This window comes from Nicotiana tabacum, chromosome 1 (genome assembly GCF_000715075.1).
Source record: "Nicotiana tabacum cultivar K326 chromosome 1, ASM71507v2, whole genome shotgun sequence".
NCBI classification, from domain to species: Eukaryota; Viridiplantae; Streptophyta; class Magnoliopsida; order Solanales; family Solanaceae; genus Nicotiana; species Nicotiana tabacum.
In genome coordinates this window covers 107,710,473-107,729,565 of record NC_134080.1, presented here as the reverse complement: position 1 = coordinate 107,729,565, position 19,093 = coordinate 107,710,473, and positions in this window count along the sequence as shown.

Below are 19,093 nucleotides of genomic sequence, written 5' to 3'. Positions count from 1 at the left end.
GGACTTCAATCTCATCCTCCTCGATGTGCTCCGAACCCTTTCTCTTGCTAAGTCCTTAGTTAGTGGATCTGCAAGATTATCACAAGATTTAACATAATCAATATTAATGGTATCACTTGTCAAATATGATCTCATAGTACTATGTTTTGTTCTTATAGGTCTGAATTTACTGTTATATTAACGCGTTTTTACTCTACCAATAGCAACGGTGCTATCACAATGAATTAAAATAGGAGTAATTGATTTTTCAAAATAAGGAATTTGAAATAATAAATCTCTCAACCAATTCGCTTCCTCACTAGCTGAAGCTAACACAATTAGTTCAGCCTCCATGGTAGAGTTAGCAATTATTGATTGCTTTTTTTATTTTATTTCCAACAAATAGTAACACCTCCCAAAGTAAAAATATAACCTGTAGTAGAACAGGAATCACTAGATAAAGTGTTTCAATCTGTATCAGAAAAGCCTTTGAGTACAACATGATATTTTTTATAATACAAGCCATAGGTTTTTGTAATAAGTAAATACCTCATAACTCTTGTTATGACATGCCAATGTTCATTACCTAGCTATTTTGTAATCCTTCTAAGCACTCCTACTGCGTATGCAATATCTGACCAAGTGAAATCAGTCACATATTCTCAATCTTCCAATTAAGCTAGAATATTCTATGATGATCCAAAAGGTCATCACTCGATTTACGAGTAAATTATATGTTCCGAGGCCTTAGAAGCCTCCTTTTTCCTCATCTCAATTTGCGTGCGCAGTCCGGGCGTATATCCGGAATGCTTTTATGTGGAAATGTGATGAAAATGTTAATTTGGACGTTAAATTTTAATTTAAGTTGACTTCGGTCAATATTTTGGGTAAATGGACCCTAACCTGTAATTTGATGGTCCCGGAGGGTCCGTAGAAAAATATGGGACTTGGGTGTATGCCCGGAATTGAGTTTTGAGGTCCCAAACCCGAGAAATAAATTTTTGAAGAAAATTGTTTAACTGAAATTTTAGGGTTTTTAGAATTTGAATGTAATTGAATTTGATGGTATCGGGCCCGTATTTTGGTTTCGGATCCCGGTACAGGTCTTATATATGATTTAAGTTGAACCTGTAAAATTTGGTAAGAAACGGACTTGAAATGACGTGAATCGAACCCTCGGTTGTGATATTTGAAACTTAAGTGTTCTTGAGATTCTTCTTTGATTTTGATGCTAAATTCGTTGTTACAACTGTTATTTTGGTGATTTGATCACACGAGTAAGTCCATATGATGTTTTTGAGTTAGTATGCATGTTTGGTTTGGAGCCCCGAGGGCTCGGGTGAGTTTCAGATAAGTCTCGGGAGGTTTTTATACTTAGGAAAAGTTGCAGAAATGTTGTCTATGATGCACAGACATTCTGTGCTTCGCGATTGTGAAAGGGAAATTGGGACTGGGGTGAACTTGTTATATGCGAACGCGAAGAAAGGGACGCAAACGCGGAGCACTGGGGGGCTGCTCTACGCGAACGTGACACTTGCCTCGCGAACGCGTAGTGTAAAACGGAGGCTGGTCTGGGATGTGGTCATTCTTCTACGCGAACGTGTACTCTGGTCCGCGAACGCGAGGGTCAGGGGGGTCAACCCTTTGCGAATGCGTAGGAGGACTTACGATTGCATAAGTCCACTTATGGCAGCTCTTTGCGATCACGACATTGTTCTCGCGAACGCGATGAACACTGTCCCCCAACTCTTTTAAACAGTAACAGAAACAGGAATAAACCATTTTCTCACATCTCCTTCCCCAAAATCAGAACCTAGGCGATTTTTGAAGAGTAAAATCAACACCAAATCATAGGTATGTATTCCTCAACCCATCTACTTCATTTTCCATCAACACCCATTAGATTTCTAGGCCTAAATATTGTTTTTCCATAGTAGAATTTGGGATTTTGGGTAGAGTTAGGCCTTTTTGAATAATTAGAATTTAGACCTCATTTTGGGGTCGGATTTAAAAACTAATTGCATATTCGGGCTCATGGGTGAATGGGTGATCGGGTTTTAGTCCGAACCTCGAGTTTTGACCAAGCGGGCCTGGGGTCGATTTTTGACTTTTTGGGGAAAATGATAGAAAACCTATAATTAAGCATTGGATATGAATTCTTTAGCATTTATTGATGTTGTTAAATCAATTTGGACTAGATACGAGTTATTTAGAGGCGACTTCTAAAGGAAAAGGCGGTGTTTGAGGCTTGAGTTGGCCGTGGAACTTTGAGGTAAGTATTTGGTCTAACCTTAGCTTGAGGGATTAAGAGTTGTGTCATATTTGCTATGTGTTATTTGTTGAGTACGACGTATAAACATGGTGACGAGTATCTATACGTTGGTGTCAAGCATGCCCGTGAGTCTTATACTATGATTAATGTGACTCCGTTTGTATTAATCATGCCTTATGCGATGATTTCTATTGTTGAGCAAAACTTGTGGAAGTAATATTGGTATTTGAATATTGACGAGCGTTGGCTCAAGTTGTAAAATGAATTGTGGAAGTATAATTGACAATTGAACCTTATAGAGCATTGGCTCAAGTTGTGAAGTAAATGTGAAAAAGAGAAGAGGATTATTATATTGTCTCCCTTGCTGGGACGTTGTTGCTTTTAATGCTATCTCCCTTGCCGGGATGTTGATGCTTTTGATATTGTTCCCTTGCCGGAATTTGATTGTTGTACTATTGTTCCCTTGCTGGGATTTTATTGTTATTTTATTTGTTTCCTTGCCCTTATTGCTTGTGATTGTTGTTTGGGTGATGAGAGTGTTAAAGCACGAAGGGTGATGCCGTGCATTGTTTTGGTAAGAGAGTGTTAAAGCACAAAGGGTGATGCAGTGCATTGTTTTGGTAAGAGAGTGTTAAAGCACGAAGGGTGATGCCGTGTATGATTTTGTGAGAAAGAGTGTAAAAGCACGAAGGGTGATGCCATGCCGCATGATGTACAATTTCGTGCCATTTATATTGATTTTATGGTGAGGATGAGAGTAAAAGCACGAAGGGTGATGCCGTGCACTTGTCCTTGATTTTCCCGATTCTTGCCGCTAATTGAGTTATGGTGTTCTTTATGTTTATTTACTAATTTTCTATTGTTACTTGATTTTACTGTGATGTTATTGATTCCTTTGCCCAAATTGCTTTGTGATTGCTGCTTGGGTGAGGAAGAGTGTAAATCACGAAGGGTGATGTCGTGCATGTTATTTGTGAGAGAGTGTTAAAGCATGAAGGGTGATGTCGTGCATGTTATTTGTGAAAGAGTGTTAAAGCACGAAGGGTGATGTCGTGCACTTGTCTTTGATTTCCTGATTTTTATTGATAATTGAGTTATTGTTTCTCTGCATTTAATTGTTGGTTTTCTGTTGATACTTGTTATACCCCGCAACATGATTCCCCCTTCCTATATTCGATTGAACTGTGGTGATCCTTATATTTACTTGTTATTCTTCTGTTATTATTCGATGTCCCCGCAACATGTTTCCCCCTCACATCCTTAACTGTACATTTCTTCTTTTATTTTCCGTTGTATATGATTTAACTACACATGTTTATTTGGTAGTCTGGTCCTAGCCTCGTCACTACTTCGCCGAGGTTAGGCTAGGCACTTACCAGCACATGGGATCGGTTGTGCTGATACTACACTCTGCACTGTGTGCAAATCCTGCTGCAACAACTTTTGAATCTTAGCTTTGGGTTGTTGCCTTCAGTCCATTCGGAGATCCGAGGTAGTCCTACAGACGTCCGCAGGCCTTGGCGTCTCCTTCTATCCTTTTATTCTGTTTCTTTTATGTAATGTAGAGACAGTGTTGTAATAACTCTTTCGGACCTTTATTAGTAGTATTCCTAGACAGTCTGTGAAATTGTGACACCAGTCTTGGGTAGTTTACGTATGGATTGGTATTCACATCTTTATTAATATATTACGTTTCAGTCTTCCGTTTTTAATTTCCGCTGTTTATATAACGTTGGCCCTTAATTGTTAAAGGATTAAAAATGGAAAAAGGTAAATAATTCAAATGGTTGGCTTGCCTAAATTTCACTAGTAGGCGCCATCACGACTCCTGAGGGTAGAAAATCCGTGTCCTAACAAGTTGGTATCAGAGCTCTAGGTTACATAGGTCTCACAATTCACAGACAAGCTTAGTAGAGTCTAAGGGACCGGTGCAGAGACGTTTGTATTTATCCCCCAGAGGCTACAGAGTTGGGAAAACTTCACATATATTCTTTCCTGTCGTGCAATTTTGTTCTCTCAATGCTAAATTGAAATCTCTACTCTTGTCCTCTCGCGAATGGCGAGGTCACGTATCGCTTCTTTAGTCGAATAGCAGCACAGACCGGTGTTAGATCAGCTACGTCTTTGGAGGCTTTGTGAAGGTTGGATAGGTTTCACCAAGCTCTTCACTACCACTTTCAGCGGTGCATCTTCTGAGGATCCCCAGGATTATTAAGACAGCTGTCATGAGGTTCTCAGGAACATGGGGATAATGGAGACCAATGGGGTCGACTTTGCTACTTTTTGCTTGTCTGGATCCGCCAAGACTTGGTGGAGAGATTATTGTTTGGCTAGACCAGTTGGGTCACCAACTTTGACTTGGGATCAATTTTCTCAGCTATTTCTGGAGAAGTTTCTTCCTTTCACTCAGAGAGAGATCTATCGGAGGCAGTTTGAGTGTCTCCAGCAGGGTTCTATGACTGTTACTCAGTACAAGACCAGGTTTATTGATTTGGCCCGTCATGCTCTTCTTATACTTTCCACTGAGAGAGAGAGTGAGGAGGTTCATTGAAGGACTTATTCAGCCCGCTCAGCCAGCTAGAGTCGGTGGTAGAGGTGCTAGAGATGGAGGTAGAGGTGTTAGAGGTGGAGGTCAGGCCGCTAGAGGTGGAGGCCAGCCAGTAGCAGCCCGTCCTACAGATGTAGTTCAGAGTGGTGGGGCCCGGCCCCGATGTTATGCTCTTCCAGCCAGACCTGAGGTTGAGGCTTCCGATGTAGTTATCACAGGTACCGTTCTGGTTTTAGTAGGGATGCTTTAGTGCTATTTGATCTAGGGTTTACATACTCCTATGTGTCATCTTATTTTGCACCGTATTTGATCATGCCTAGAGATTCTTTGCATGCTCCTGTATATGTGTCTACACCAGTGGGTGATTCTATTGTGGTAGATCATGTTCACCGTTCTTGTATAGTTGTGATTGGGGGTCTTGAGACCCGAGTAGACTATTACTTCTGGACATTGTTGATTTTGATGTCATATTGGGGATGGACTGGTTATCACCTTACCACGCGATCTTGGACTGTCATGCCAAGACTGTGACCTTAGCCTTGCCGGGTTTACCTCGTTTAGAGTGGAGAGGGACTCCTAGTCATTCTACCTGTAGTGTTATCTCATATATGAAGGCTCAACATATGGTCGAGAAGGGGTGTTTGGCCTATTTAGCATATGTACATGATTCTAGTGCTGAGGTTCCTTCTATGGATTTTGTGCCTGTTGTTCGTGAGTTTCCTAAGGTATTTCCTTCAGACCTACCGGGTATGTCACCCAACAGAAATATTGACTTCTGCATTGATGTGGCTCCGGGCACTCAGCCTATTTCTATCCTGCCGTATCGTATGGCCACGCCTGAGTTGAAAGAATTAAAGGAGCAGTTGCAAGACTTGCTTGAGAAAGGCTTCACTAGACCTAGTGTCTCACCTTGGGGTGCGACGGTGTTGTTTGTTAAGAAGAAGGATGGATCGATGCGAATGTGTATAGATTATCGGCAGTTGAACAAGGTTACAACCAAGAATAAGTATCCATTGTCGATGATTGATGATTTGTTTGATCTGCTTCAGGGTGCCAAAGTAATTTCGAAGATTGACTTAAGATCTGGCTACCATCAGTTGAGGATTAGGGCATCCGATGTCCCTAAGACAACTTTCCACCCTCAGTACGGGCATTATGAGTTCTTGGTGATGTCATTCGGGTTGACAAATGCCCCAACAACTTTTATGAATTTGATGAACCGACTGTTCAGGCCTTACTTGGATTCGTTCGTGATAGTCTTCATTGATGACATTTTGATTTATTCCCGCAGCCGGGAGGAGCATGAGCAGCATCTGAGAGTTGTTCTTCAGAGTTTGAGAGATAGTCATTTGTATTCTAAGTTTTCAAAGTGCGAGTTTTGGTTGGAGTCAGTTGCTTTCTTGGGTCATGTTGTTTCAGTAGAGGGTATTCAGGTAGATCCAAAGAAGATAGAGGTAGTCAAGGACTGGCCTAGACCAGCATCAGCTATAGAGATTCGGAGTTTCTTGGGTTTGGCAGGCTATTACCGTCGGATTGTGAAGGGGTTTTCATCTATTGCAGCCCTGATGACCAGGTTGACCTAGAAGGGTGCCCAGTTCAGGTCGAGCTTTTAGACGCTCAAGACAGCTTTGACTACGATGCCGGTGTTGGTTTTGCCCACAGGTTCAGGGCCATATATAGTTTATTGTGATGTATCTCGTATTGGACTTGGTGCGGTGTTGGTGTAGGATGACAAGGTCATTGCTTATGCTTCGCGTCAGTTGAAGATTCATGAGAAGAACTATCCGGTCTATATTTGGAGTTAGCAGCCATTGTTCACGCGTTGAAGATTTGGAGGCATTATCTGTATGGCGTAGCATGTGAGGTGTTCACGGATCACAAGAGTCTTCAGTATTTGTTCAAGCAGAATGAGCTAAATTTGAGGCAGAGAAGGTGGTTGGAGCTATTGAAGGACTATGATATCACCATCTTATATCATCCTGGGAAGGCTAATGTGGTAGCCGATGCTTTGAGTAGGAAGTCAGCGAGTATGGGCAGTCTTGCATATATTTCGATCGGTGAGAGACTGCTTGCTTTGGATGTTTAGGTTTGTCCAATCGGTTCGTGAGGTTGGATGTTTCTGAGCCCAGCAGTGTGTTAGCTTGCACAATCGCTCGTTCTTCTTTATTGGAGCGTATCCGAGATCAGCAGCATGATGGTCCTCATTTGTGTGTCCTTAGGGACACGGTGCAGTACGGGGGTGCCAAGCAGGTTACATTAGGAGATGATAGAGTTTTGAGGCTTCAGGGTCGAGTTTGTGTGCCTAATGTAGATGGACTCCGAGAGTTGATTTTAGAGGAGGCCCACAGTTCCCGGTACTCTATTCATCTGGGCGCCGCTAAGATGTATCAAGATTTGCGGCAACATTATTGGTGGAGAAGGATGAAGAAGGATATGGTTGCGTATATGGCTCGGTGTTTGAATTGTTAGCAGGTAAAGTACGAGCATCAGAGACCTGGTGGTTTGTTTCAAAGGATTGAGCTTCCCGAGTGGAAGTGGGAGTGTATCACTATAGACTTTGTTGTTGGACTCCGACGGACTCAGAGGAAGTTCGATGCAGTGTGGGTTATTGTTGATAGGCTGACTAAGTCACCGCAGTTCATTCCTGGGGCAGCCTCCTAATCTTCTGATAGGTTAGTTGAGATCTATATCCGGGAGATTGTTTGTCTTCATGGTGTGCCTTGTCTATCATTTCCGACCGAGGTATACAGTTTACCTCACATTTCTGGAGAGCAGTTCAGCATGAGTTGGGCACACGGGCCAAGTTGAGCATAACATTTCATCCTCAGACGGACGGGCAGTCCGAGCGTAATATTCAGATTTTGGAGGGTATGCTCCGAGCTTGTGTCATTGACTTTGGAGTCTCGTGGGATCAGTTTTTGCCTTTAGCGGAGTTTGCCTACAACAACATTTACCAGTTGAGCATTCAGATGGCTCTTTATGATGCTTTATATGGTAGGCGGTGCCGGTTGACGGTTGGATGGCTTCAGCCGGTAGAGGCTTAGTTGTTGGGTACGGATCTAGTACAGGATTCCTTGGACAAGGTCATGATTATTCAGGATAGGCTTCGTACAGCTCAGTCTAGGCAAAAGAGTTATGCCGACCGTAAGGTTCGTGATGTGGCATTCATGGTTGGCGAGCGAGTGTTGCTTCGGGTGTCACCTATGAAGGGCGTGATGAGATTTGGGAAGAAGGGCAAGCTTAGTCCTAGGTTCATTGGACCGTTTGAGATTCTTGATCGAGTGGGAGAGGTGGCTTACAGACTTGCGTTGCCGCCGAGTTTATCAGTCGTGCATCCAGTGTTTCATGTGTCCATGCTTTGGAAGTATCACAGCGATCCATCCCACGTGTTAGACTTCAGCAATGTCTAGTTGGACAAGGACTTGTCATATGAGGAGGAACCGGTAGCTGTTCTAGATCGGCAGATCCGTCAGTTGAGATCGAAGAGTTTCCCTTCGATTCGTGTTTAGTAGAGAGGTCATCCTGTTGAGGCATCAACCTGGGAGTCCGAGTTCGATATGCAGAGCCGTTATCCACACCTTTTCCCCGACTCAGGTACTTATTTATTATGTCCGTTCGAGAATGAATGGTTGTTTTTGAGGTGGAGGATGTGATGACCCAAAAGGTCATCACTTGATTTACGAGTAAATTCTGTTTTCCAAGGCCTTAGAAGCCTTCTTTTTCCTTACTTCGATTTGCGTGCACGGTCCGGGCGTATATCCGAATTGCTTTTATGTGGAAATGTGATAAGAATATTAATTTGGCCTTTAAAATTTAATTTAAGTTGACTTTGGTTAACATTTTGGGTAAACGGACCCAGAACTATGATTTGACGGTCCCGGAGGGTCCGTAGGAAAATATGGGATTTGGGCATATTCCCGAAATTGAGTTCCGAGGTCCCAAACCCGAGAAATAAATTTTTGAAGAAAATTATTTAACTAAAATTTTAGAGTTTTTGGAAATTTGAATGTAATTGAATTTGATGGTATCGGGCCCGTATTTTGATTTCGGAGCCCGGTAAAGATCTTATATATGATTTAAGTTGAGCCTATAAAATTTTATAAGAAACGGACTTGAAATGACGTGAATCGGACCATCGGTTGTGAAATTTGAAACTTAAGTGTTCTTGAGATTCTTCTTTGATTTTGATGCTAAATTCGTTATTAAAGCTGTTAATTTGGCAATTTGATCGCATGAGTAAGTCCATATGATATTTTTTGAGTAAGTATGCATGTTTGGTTTAGCCCCAAAGGCTCGGGTGAGTTTCGGATAGGTCTCGGAAGATTTTTATACTTAGGAAAAGTTGCAGAAATGATGTCTCTGATGCACTGACATTCTGTGCTTTGCGATCGTAAAGCCTAACACGTGATCACGAAAGGGAAATTGGGAGTGGGGTGAACTTGTTCTATGCGAACGCGAAGAAAAGGACATGAACGAGGAGCACTAGGGGGCTTCTCTATGCGAACACGACCCTTGCCCCGTGAACGCGTAGTGTAAAATGGGGGCTGGTCTGGGATGTGGTCGTTCTTCTACACGAACGCATACTCTGGTCCGCGAACGCGAGGGTCAGGGGGCCAACCCTTTGCGAACGCATAGGAGGACTCGCGATCACGTAAGTCCACTTATGGCAGCTCTTCGCGATCGCGACAGTGTCCTCGCGAATGCGATGAACACTGTCGCCCATCATAGGTATGTGTTCCTCAACCCATCTCTTTCATTTTCCATCAACACTCATTAGATTTCTAGGCCTAAATATTGTTCTTCCATGGTAGAATTTGGGATTTTGGGTAGATTTAGGCCTTTTTGAATAATTGGAATTTAGACCTAGTTTTGGGGTCGGATTTCGAAACTAATTTCATATTCGGGCTCGTGGGTGAATGGGTGATCAGGTTTTGGTCCGAATCTCGAGTTTTGACCAAGCGGGCCCGGGGTCAATTTTTGACTTTTTGGATTCTAAAGGAAAAGGCAGTGTTTGAGGCTTGAGTTCGCCGTGGAAGTTTGAGGTAAGTGTTTGGTCTAACTTTAGCTTGAGGGATTAAGTTGTGTTCTATTTGCTATGTGTTATTTGTTGAGTACGACGTATAGTCATGGTGACGAGTATCTATACCTTGGTGTCAAGCATGCCCCTGAGTCTTATACTATGATAATGTGACTCTGTTTGTATTGTTCATGCCTTATGTGATGATTTCTATTGTTGAGCAAAGCTTGTGGAAGTAATATTGGTATTTGAATATTGAAGAGCGTTGCCTCAAGTTGTAAACTTTTGTGAAAGTTTAATTGACAATTGAACCTTATAGAGCATTGCTCAAGTTGTGAAGTGAGTTGTGATGTAAATGTGAAAAAGAGAATAGGATTATTATATTGTCTCACTTGTCAGGACGTTGTTGCTTTTAATGCTATCTCCCTTGGCGGGATTTGATTATTGTACTATTGTTACCTTGCCGGGATTTTATTGTGATTTTATTTATTTCCTTGACCTTATTGCTTGTTATTGTTGTTTGGGTGAGGAAGAGTGTTAAAGCACGAAGAGTGATGCCATGCATTGTTTTAGTAAGAGAGTGTTAAAGCACAAAGGGTGATGTCGTGCATTGTTTTGGTAAGAGAGTGTTAAAGCACGAAGGGTGATGTCGTGTATGATTTTGTGAGTAAGAGTGTAAAAGCACGAAGGGTGATGCCGTACCGCACGATGTGCAATTCCGTGCCATTTATATTGATTTTATGGTGAGGACGAGAGTAAAAGCACGAAGGGTGTTGCCGTGCACTTGTCCTTGATTTTCCTGATTCTTGCCAATAATTGAGTTATGGTGTTCTTTACGTTTATTTACTGATTTTCTGTTGTTACTTGATTTTATTGTGATGTTATTGATTCCCTTGCCCAAATTGCTTTGTGATTGTTTCTTGGGTGAGGAAGAGTGTAAAGCACGAAGGATGATGTCGTGCATGATATTTGTGAGAGAGTGTTAAAGTACGAAGGGTGATGCCGTGCATGTTATTTGTGAGAGAGTGTTAAAGCACGGAGGGTGATGCTGTGCACTTGTCTTTGATTTTCTGATTTTTATTGATAACTGAGTTATGGTTTCTCTACATTTAATTGTTGGGTTTTTGTTGATATTTGTTGTACCCCGCACCATGATTCCTCCTTCCTATCTTCAATTGAACTGTGGTGATCCTTATATTTACTTGTTGTTCTTCTGTTATTATTCGATGTCCCCGTAGAATGTTTCCCCTCTCCCATCCTTAACTATACATTTCTGCTTTTATTTTTTCCTGTATATGATTTAACTACATAGGTTTATTTGGTAGTCTGGTCCTAGCCTCGTCACTACTTCGCCGAGGTTAGGCTAGGCACTTACCAACACATGGGTTCGGTTGTGCTGATACTACATTCTTCACTGTGTGTAGATCCCGGTGTAACAACTTTTGAATCTTAGCTTTGGGTTGCTGCCTTCAGTCCATTCGGAGATATAAGGTAGTCCTACAGGCGTCCGCAGGCCTTGGCGTCTCCTTCTATCTTTTTATTTTGTTTCTTTTATGTAATTCAGAGACAGTATTGTAATAACTCTTTCAGACCTTTATTTGTAGTATTCCTACACAGTTTGTGAAATTGTGACACCAGTCTTGGGTAGTTTACATATGGATTGGTATTGACATCTTTATTAATATATTTCATTTCAGTCTTCCGTTTTTAATTTTCGCTGTTTATATAACGTTGGCCCTTAATTGTTAAAGAATTAAAAATGGGAAAAAGGTAAATAATTCAAATGATTGGCTTTCCTAGCTTTCACTAGTTGGTGTCATCACGACTCCCGAGGGTGAAATATCCGGGTCGTAACATATTCCTTTTGATTCATCGCATCATTGACACTTTGTAAAGGAAATAACTGAACGCTTAAATCAAAAAGAGTTACAATATGTTTGCAATTAATAAATTATATTTTTTCAAAATTTTCTCAACATAATGTGACTAGTCAAGAAAAATTCTGTCACATGTTCTAGTAATTTTCATCCAATAATGAAATTTGCCTTACTCAAATCTTTCATTTCAAAATGGCTGCTAAGCATGCTTTTAGTTTCTCCAATTATATTCATGTTAACCAAATATTAATAAATCATCAATATAGATGCAAATAATAACATGTGAATTATTCCAAGACTTGTGATAGATTCACCCCTCACACTTTTTGATTTAATCAAATTTCACTTGTGCCTTAATAATTTAATATTCAAAATTTTCATGCTAGAATACTTTATTTATTTTACCCCCACTATTCTCAAAATATTTTATTTATTTTATCTCCACTATTTCTAGAATTATTAAAATTCATAATCATAAATAATATAATTATAGAGTCATAAAAATATAAGGTAAAAATTGCTTTACCTTTCCTCCGCTTGAGCTAAACAAGTAAAAAAGATTTTGCCTTTCCATCTCATAAAAAGAGTGAACTTCTATCTTGATATCCGCTATTTTTTCAACTGCATAAAAATTGAATCTCCTTAAAATTGTTGGTGAAAATACAATTACAATTGAAAAATAAAATGAAAAAAAATAAAATATCTTCAGACTGAGGCGTGGATATCTCGCTCTCTTTAAGGAGATTCAAGTCCACTGCGGTAGCATCTTCACCGGTCCAGCAGTAATAACTCTTGACTTGTCCCCTCCAGGATACAACAGCCCGACAACGTCATATGACTCGAACAAACTTTCGGCAAGTTGTTAAGTCCAAAGCTCCACCAAGTTCACTTTTTCCGTATACATTACCATCTTTTTCATATCAAACACAAGGAAGAACCACCACTATTTATAGGTATAAAATCTCTCCTATAAAATAAATAATAAGGTAGTGGATAATAAAATTGTAGAATGATTACAAAATTTAAATTTTAGTGGGTAATTAGTGGTAGATCATGACATTAGTGGTTTCATGAGTTACACAAAATAATGACCACTTTCTTGCCAACTTATAACCACTATCTCACGAGAAAAGTGTAATTTAATATTAAAATGCATTAACACCAACACATGACAAAATATATTTTTTCAACCTTAGTTGTCGGATTATGCTTGTTTTTCCTTAACGATGTTTGACTTATACAAGCAGTGGCGGAGCCACCTTATACGAAGGGGTGTCAAATGACACCCCTTTGCGGGAAAAATATAGTATGTAGGTAGCTAAAAAAATAAATTATATGTATATATACTATGTATTGACTCCCCTTAATTTCTTGGTATGTTTACTTTTATATATTTTGACACCCCTTAACGAAAATTCTGGCTCCGCCACTATATACAAGTAATGCCCTAACTCCAAGATAAAGTGCAAAAAGAAAAATGACATTTTCACTTAACAATGTTAATTTTTAGTTAATAAGAGCATACCCCCTTGGATACTGATGATACGAATTGATCCACGAAGATTCAAGGAACGGATTATGAATTTAACCAACCCCAAGAACACTATGAAGACCGATGGGGAAACACAAATAAAGGATATGTAGAATAGAGATTAGGGATGACATTTACAAGCACACAAGTGTTAATTAGTTGGACACTTAATAACATAATAATAATCAATACCCGGGATAGCTAGAAAAGAAAGGGGCAATCTAAGTAATAAGAATGCAATCAATTGACATCAAGAAGATTCGATGAAACCTTGACACTATTTCCCTTTATTTTAACAAAATAGATGATAGAATTTATTTGTTTTTGCATAACTTTTATAAAATGGTAAAAATAGTTATAAAAATGTTAATCAACAGTAACTAAGGGATAATGAAACCTCAATGAAGCTGTTGGACGCGAGATGAAAAATCAAAAAAGAAAATGCAATGGATACGGGCCTACCCAATATAATGGAAGCCGAGTTATAGCAAAAGTTAATCAATGAAGGAGTTGACAAGTTCCCGTCAAAAGAAAAAAAAATCTATAAACTGACAAATATATATTTGTAATAAAACAATAAAAGTAGAAAAATAATATTGCAGAGAAAGAGAGAGTAATTTTTATTGAATTTTGGGAAGATTTACAATGGGGTAAGACCCCTCTATTTATAGGGGAAAAACGACTTAGCCACAAAGTAAAACACTCTACAAGATAGACATTCACTCTAAATAAAATTCTATTCATAACACTCCCCCTTGAATGTCTACTCAATAAGTAATGTGTCTCGTTAAAATCTTAACTAAAATAAAACTCAATGGGCAAAAGATCTAGTAAAGGAAAAAGAGTACACATATCTAACAATACGTTTTTTGGTTGCCTCGTTAAAAACCTTGCAAGGAAAACCCAGTGGGACAAAACCTTGTAAGGAAAAAAGAGTGCAACGCGCATTAAACTCCCCCTGATGAGAGCATCATTTAATATCCTTGAGCCTTCGCATTCCAATCTTGTATATTAGCTTCTTGAAGGTTGACGTCGGTAGAGATTTCGTGAACAAATCAGTCATATTATCACTTTAACGAATCTGTTGCACATTGAAATCACCATTATTTTGAAGATCATGCGTGAAAAAATAACTTCGGTAAAATGTGCTTTGTCCTATCTCCTTTTATGAATCCTCCCTTCAATTGGGCTATGCATGCTGCATTGTCTTCATACAAAATTGTGGGTAGTTTGTCACACTTCAAACCACATTTGTCTTGAATAAGATGTATTATAGACCTTAACCACATACATTCTCGACTTGCTTCATGAATAGCAATTATCTCAGCATGATTAGATGAAGTAGCCACAATTGATTGCTTAGTGGATCGCCAAGATATGGCAGTGCCTCCACAGGTAAACACATAACCTGTTTGAGATCGAGCCTTGTGTGGATCAGATGAATACCCAGCATCGGCATAACCAACAAGATCGGGACTGCAATTATTGCCATAAAATAAGCCCATATCGGTAGTTCCTTTTAGATACTGTAATATGTGTTTGATTCCATTCCAATGTCTACTTGTGGGAGCAGAGCTATATCTTGCTAAGACATTAACTGAAAAAGTTATGTCAGGCCTTGTAGCATTAGCAAGATACATTAGTGAACCAATTGCACTAAGATATGGTACTTCAGGACAAAGTAGCTCTTCATTCTCTTCTTGAGGTCAGAATGGATCCTTATTCACATCAAGTGATCGAACAACCATCAGAGTACTTAATGGATGTGCTCCATCCATGTAAAACCGTTTCAATATCTTTTCTATATAGGCAGATTGATGAATAAAAATTCCGTTTGCCAAATGTTCAATTTGCAAACCAAGACATAATTTTGTCTTTCCGAGATCTTTCATCTCTAATTCCTTATTTAAATAATCAATTGCCTTTTGGAGTTCTATAGGAGTTCCAATAAAGTTTATGTCATCAACATATACGGCAAGTACAACAAATTCCGATGTTGTTTTCTTTATAAAAATACATGGGCAAATGGCATCATTTATATAGCCTTCCTTTAATAAATACTCACTAAGACGATTATACCACATTCGTCCTGATTGCTTTAGACCATATAAAGATCTTATATGTTAAAAACATTTCCCGGGACTTAGAATTATGTGTGTTAGGAATTTTAAATCCCTCGAAAATTTTCATGTATATCTCATTATCAAGTGAGCCATAAAGGTATGCTGTAACCACATACATTAAACGCATGTCAAGCTTTTCATAGACAGCAAAACTAATGAGATAACGAAATGTTATAGCATCCATAACGGGTGAATATGTCTCTTCATAATCGATACCAGGCCTTTGTGAAAATCCTTCTGCAACAAGGCGTGTCTTATATCTTTGTACCTCATTTTTCTCATTCCTCTTGCGTACAAAGACCCATTTATAACCAACAGGCTTAACACCATTAGGCGTTTGGACTACAGGCCCAAAAACTTCACGTTTCGCAAGTGAATTCAACTTTGATTGGATTTCTTTTTGCCATTTTGGACAATCACGCCTTTGTCGACATTTTGTAACAGATTGAGGTTCAAGGTCCTCACTATCTTGCATAATTCTAGATGCAACATTATATGCAAAGACATAATCCACCACTATATCCAATCGATTCAAATATGTCTCAATATTGATTGGGTTTATTGATAGTTCCTTATTTTCTTGAGTCTCGGGCTAAGTGGTTTCCTCATGAATCTCATAATTTATTAAATCTTGGATTTCTTCATGAGATTCTTTCGTAGTGTCATTTTGATAATTTGTTTTCCTTTTTCTAGGATTTCGATCTTTGGAACCTAATGGTCTGCCACGTTTTAGCCATGCTTTTGACTCATTAGCTATGACACTAGAAGATTGTCCAACAGGGACATCAATACAGATTGGAACATTCTCTGCAGGGATATGTGATTTTGTTATCCTTTTTAGATCCGTAAATGTGTCTGGCATTTGATTTGCTATTCTCTGCAAATGGATAATCTTTTGCACCTCATTTTCACAAATAGAGGCACGTGGATCAAGATGAGACAATAATAGATTTTTCCACAAAATTTTCCATTTGGTTTCACCAACTTCTCCCCCTAATTTTGGGAAAAGTGTCTCATCGAATCGACAGTCTGCAAATTGTGCAGTAAACAAATCCCCCGTTAATGTTTTGAGGTAGCGAATAATGGAGGGAGATTCAAACCCAACATATATTCCTAACCTTCTTTGGGGACCCATCCTGGTGCGATATGGCGGTGCTACAGGCACATATACTGCGCATCCAAAAATTCTTAAATGAGATATATTAGTTTTATGACCCAAAACTAATTGCAACGGGGAATATTTATGATAATTTATCGGTCTGAGACGAACTAGAATTGCTGCATGCAAAATGGAATGACCCCAAACAGAAGTGGGCAGCTTAGTTTTCATGAGTAACAGTCTTGCTATCAATTGCACACGTTTAATTAAAAACTCTGCAAGGTCATTTTGAGTGTGAACATGAGCTATAGGATATTCCACTTTTATCCCAATTGATAAGCAATAATCATTAAATGTTTGGGATTAAAACACAACAGCATTATCAAGTCTAATAGACTTAAATGGATTATTAGAAAATTGTGCCCGTAATCGAATTATTTGTGCCATTAATTTTGCAAACGCGAGGTTGCGAGATGACAATAGGCTCACATGAGACCATCTTGAAGATGCATCTATTAAGACCATAAAATATCTAAATGATCCATTAGGTGGGTGAATAGGTCCACAAATGTCCCCTTGTATACGTTCCGAAAAGGCAGGGGATTTAATCCCAACCTTTGTTGGTGATAGTCTAATAATTAACTTGCCTTGATAACAAGAAGTGCAAGAAAATTTATTATTTAAAAGAATATTTAAATTCTTTAATGGATTCTCATTTGAGTTTTCTATAATCCGTCTCATCATAATTGATCCATGGTGTCCCAATCGATCATGCCAAAGTACAAAAGTATTGGAACCAATAACCTTTTGGTTTACAATAGAATGTGCCTCAATTGCACTAATACTTGTCCAATACCGGCCATAAGATAAAGATGGGAACCTCTCAATAACCCTCTTTTGGCCAAAGACATTCTTGGTAATGATGAGATATTCAAGATTATTTTCATCTATTGTCTCAATATGATAACCGTTTCGGCGGATATCTTTAATACTCAACAAGTTCCTCTTGGACTTGGAGGAGAAAATTGCATTCTCTATGATAAGTATTGTTCCCTTAGGCAGAGTTATAATAGCTCTTTCAGAGCCTTCAATTAATTTACTACTACCAAAAATTGTAGTAACATCTGACTTACACATACTTAAATGAGAAAAATATTTCTTCTCTTTGAATATTGTATGTGTCGTACATGAATCAACTAAATAAATATTTTTACAATTAAACTTTGATCCATGTTTGATTTGAGAGATATCCATATTTTCTTAGTCTTCTCAATAATTAAACGAACAAATAATTCTTAATAAAATCTCATGCATCATTAGTTTCCTCGTGCCAAGGTTAAATTGTAGAAGATACTGATGTCAAAATGAATTTTTATATACACTGAAACTAGTACAATTTGTTTTGTTAAGTTCCATAACTTATTATTTATTAATATACAAGTTGGCACAAATGTAAAATTCCTTTAACATGAGGAATGAAGAGGCCACATCAGAATATCGCACGGTTCACCAATCACCATTAATCAGAACAAGTAAGCATGTATGATTGGATTGTAAAACGAGTAAAGAAATTAGTTGGCTACTTATTGCCTTTTCTGGATTCCTAATATGGTAGTAGTACTTTTGGAAAATCTTCATTTGATATGGATTATTAAAACAATACTACAATTGTGAACTAGCAGAGTCTTAACCAAACATAAAAACACTACTCAAGGTTTGCTACGTGCAAATAAGTAAAAATTACATGCGGCGCCTATTTGGTCTCCCTCATTTAATCTATACCCATTTTTTAAAATTTTTTTAACCTGTACCCAGTTTTTAAATAACTTCAGCCCCTTTCTCCTCCTCTTTCTCCTCCTCCTCCTCCTCCTCCTCCTCCTTCCTCTTCTTCTTCTTCTTCTTCTTCTTCTTCTTCTTCTTCTTCTTCTTCTTCTTCTTCTTCTTCTTCTTCTTCTATTAACAACTGAAAGACACTATGATTAATTCTCTAATACTACCACCATTCCATATGTTTGACCAATTAGGCTCAAACTTCCCAGCCTTACTTCAAATTTATCGTCGAGAAGGATACTACTAGCTTGAACATCTCTTCAACCAGAAAATATAGAATATAATCAGTTTGGTGTAGAACTTTACAATAACTTGAACTTAATAATAGTTCTGTTACAAACAAAAATCGTGTATATCATCATTTGAGGAGAAAACCAAGAATGCGAAAAAGTGAAAGAAACAAATACCTATGAACAAGGGGAGGATTAAACTCACGATGTAAATAGGCTAAAACTTCAGCTCTAGAGCTGAAGTTCGCCAGTTACAAAAATAAAAACTTCAGCTCTGGAGTTGAAGTTCGCCAGTTACAAAATAAAAACTTCAGCTCTAGATTTCTTGAGACGGTAGAGTCTTGTGCTGATAACGTGTAATAAAATAATAAAAGTAGAAGAACAATATTACAGAGTAAGAGAGAGTAATTCTTATTGAGTTTTGGGATGATTTACAATGGGGCAAGACCCCTCTATTTATAGGAAAAAAATGACTTAGCCACAAAGTAAAACTCTCTACAAGATAGACATTCACTCTAAATAGAATTCTATTCATAATCGTATTTAAATATTGAATATATCATTAAGACCCCAGATTAAAGATTTTG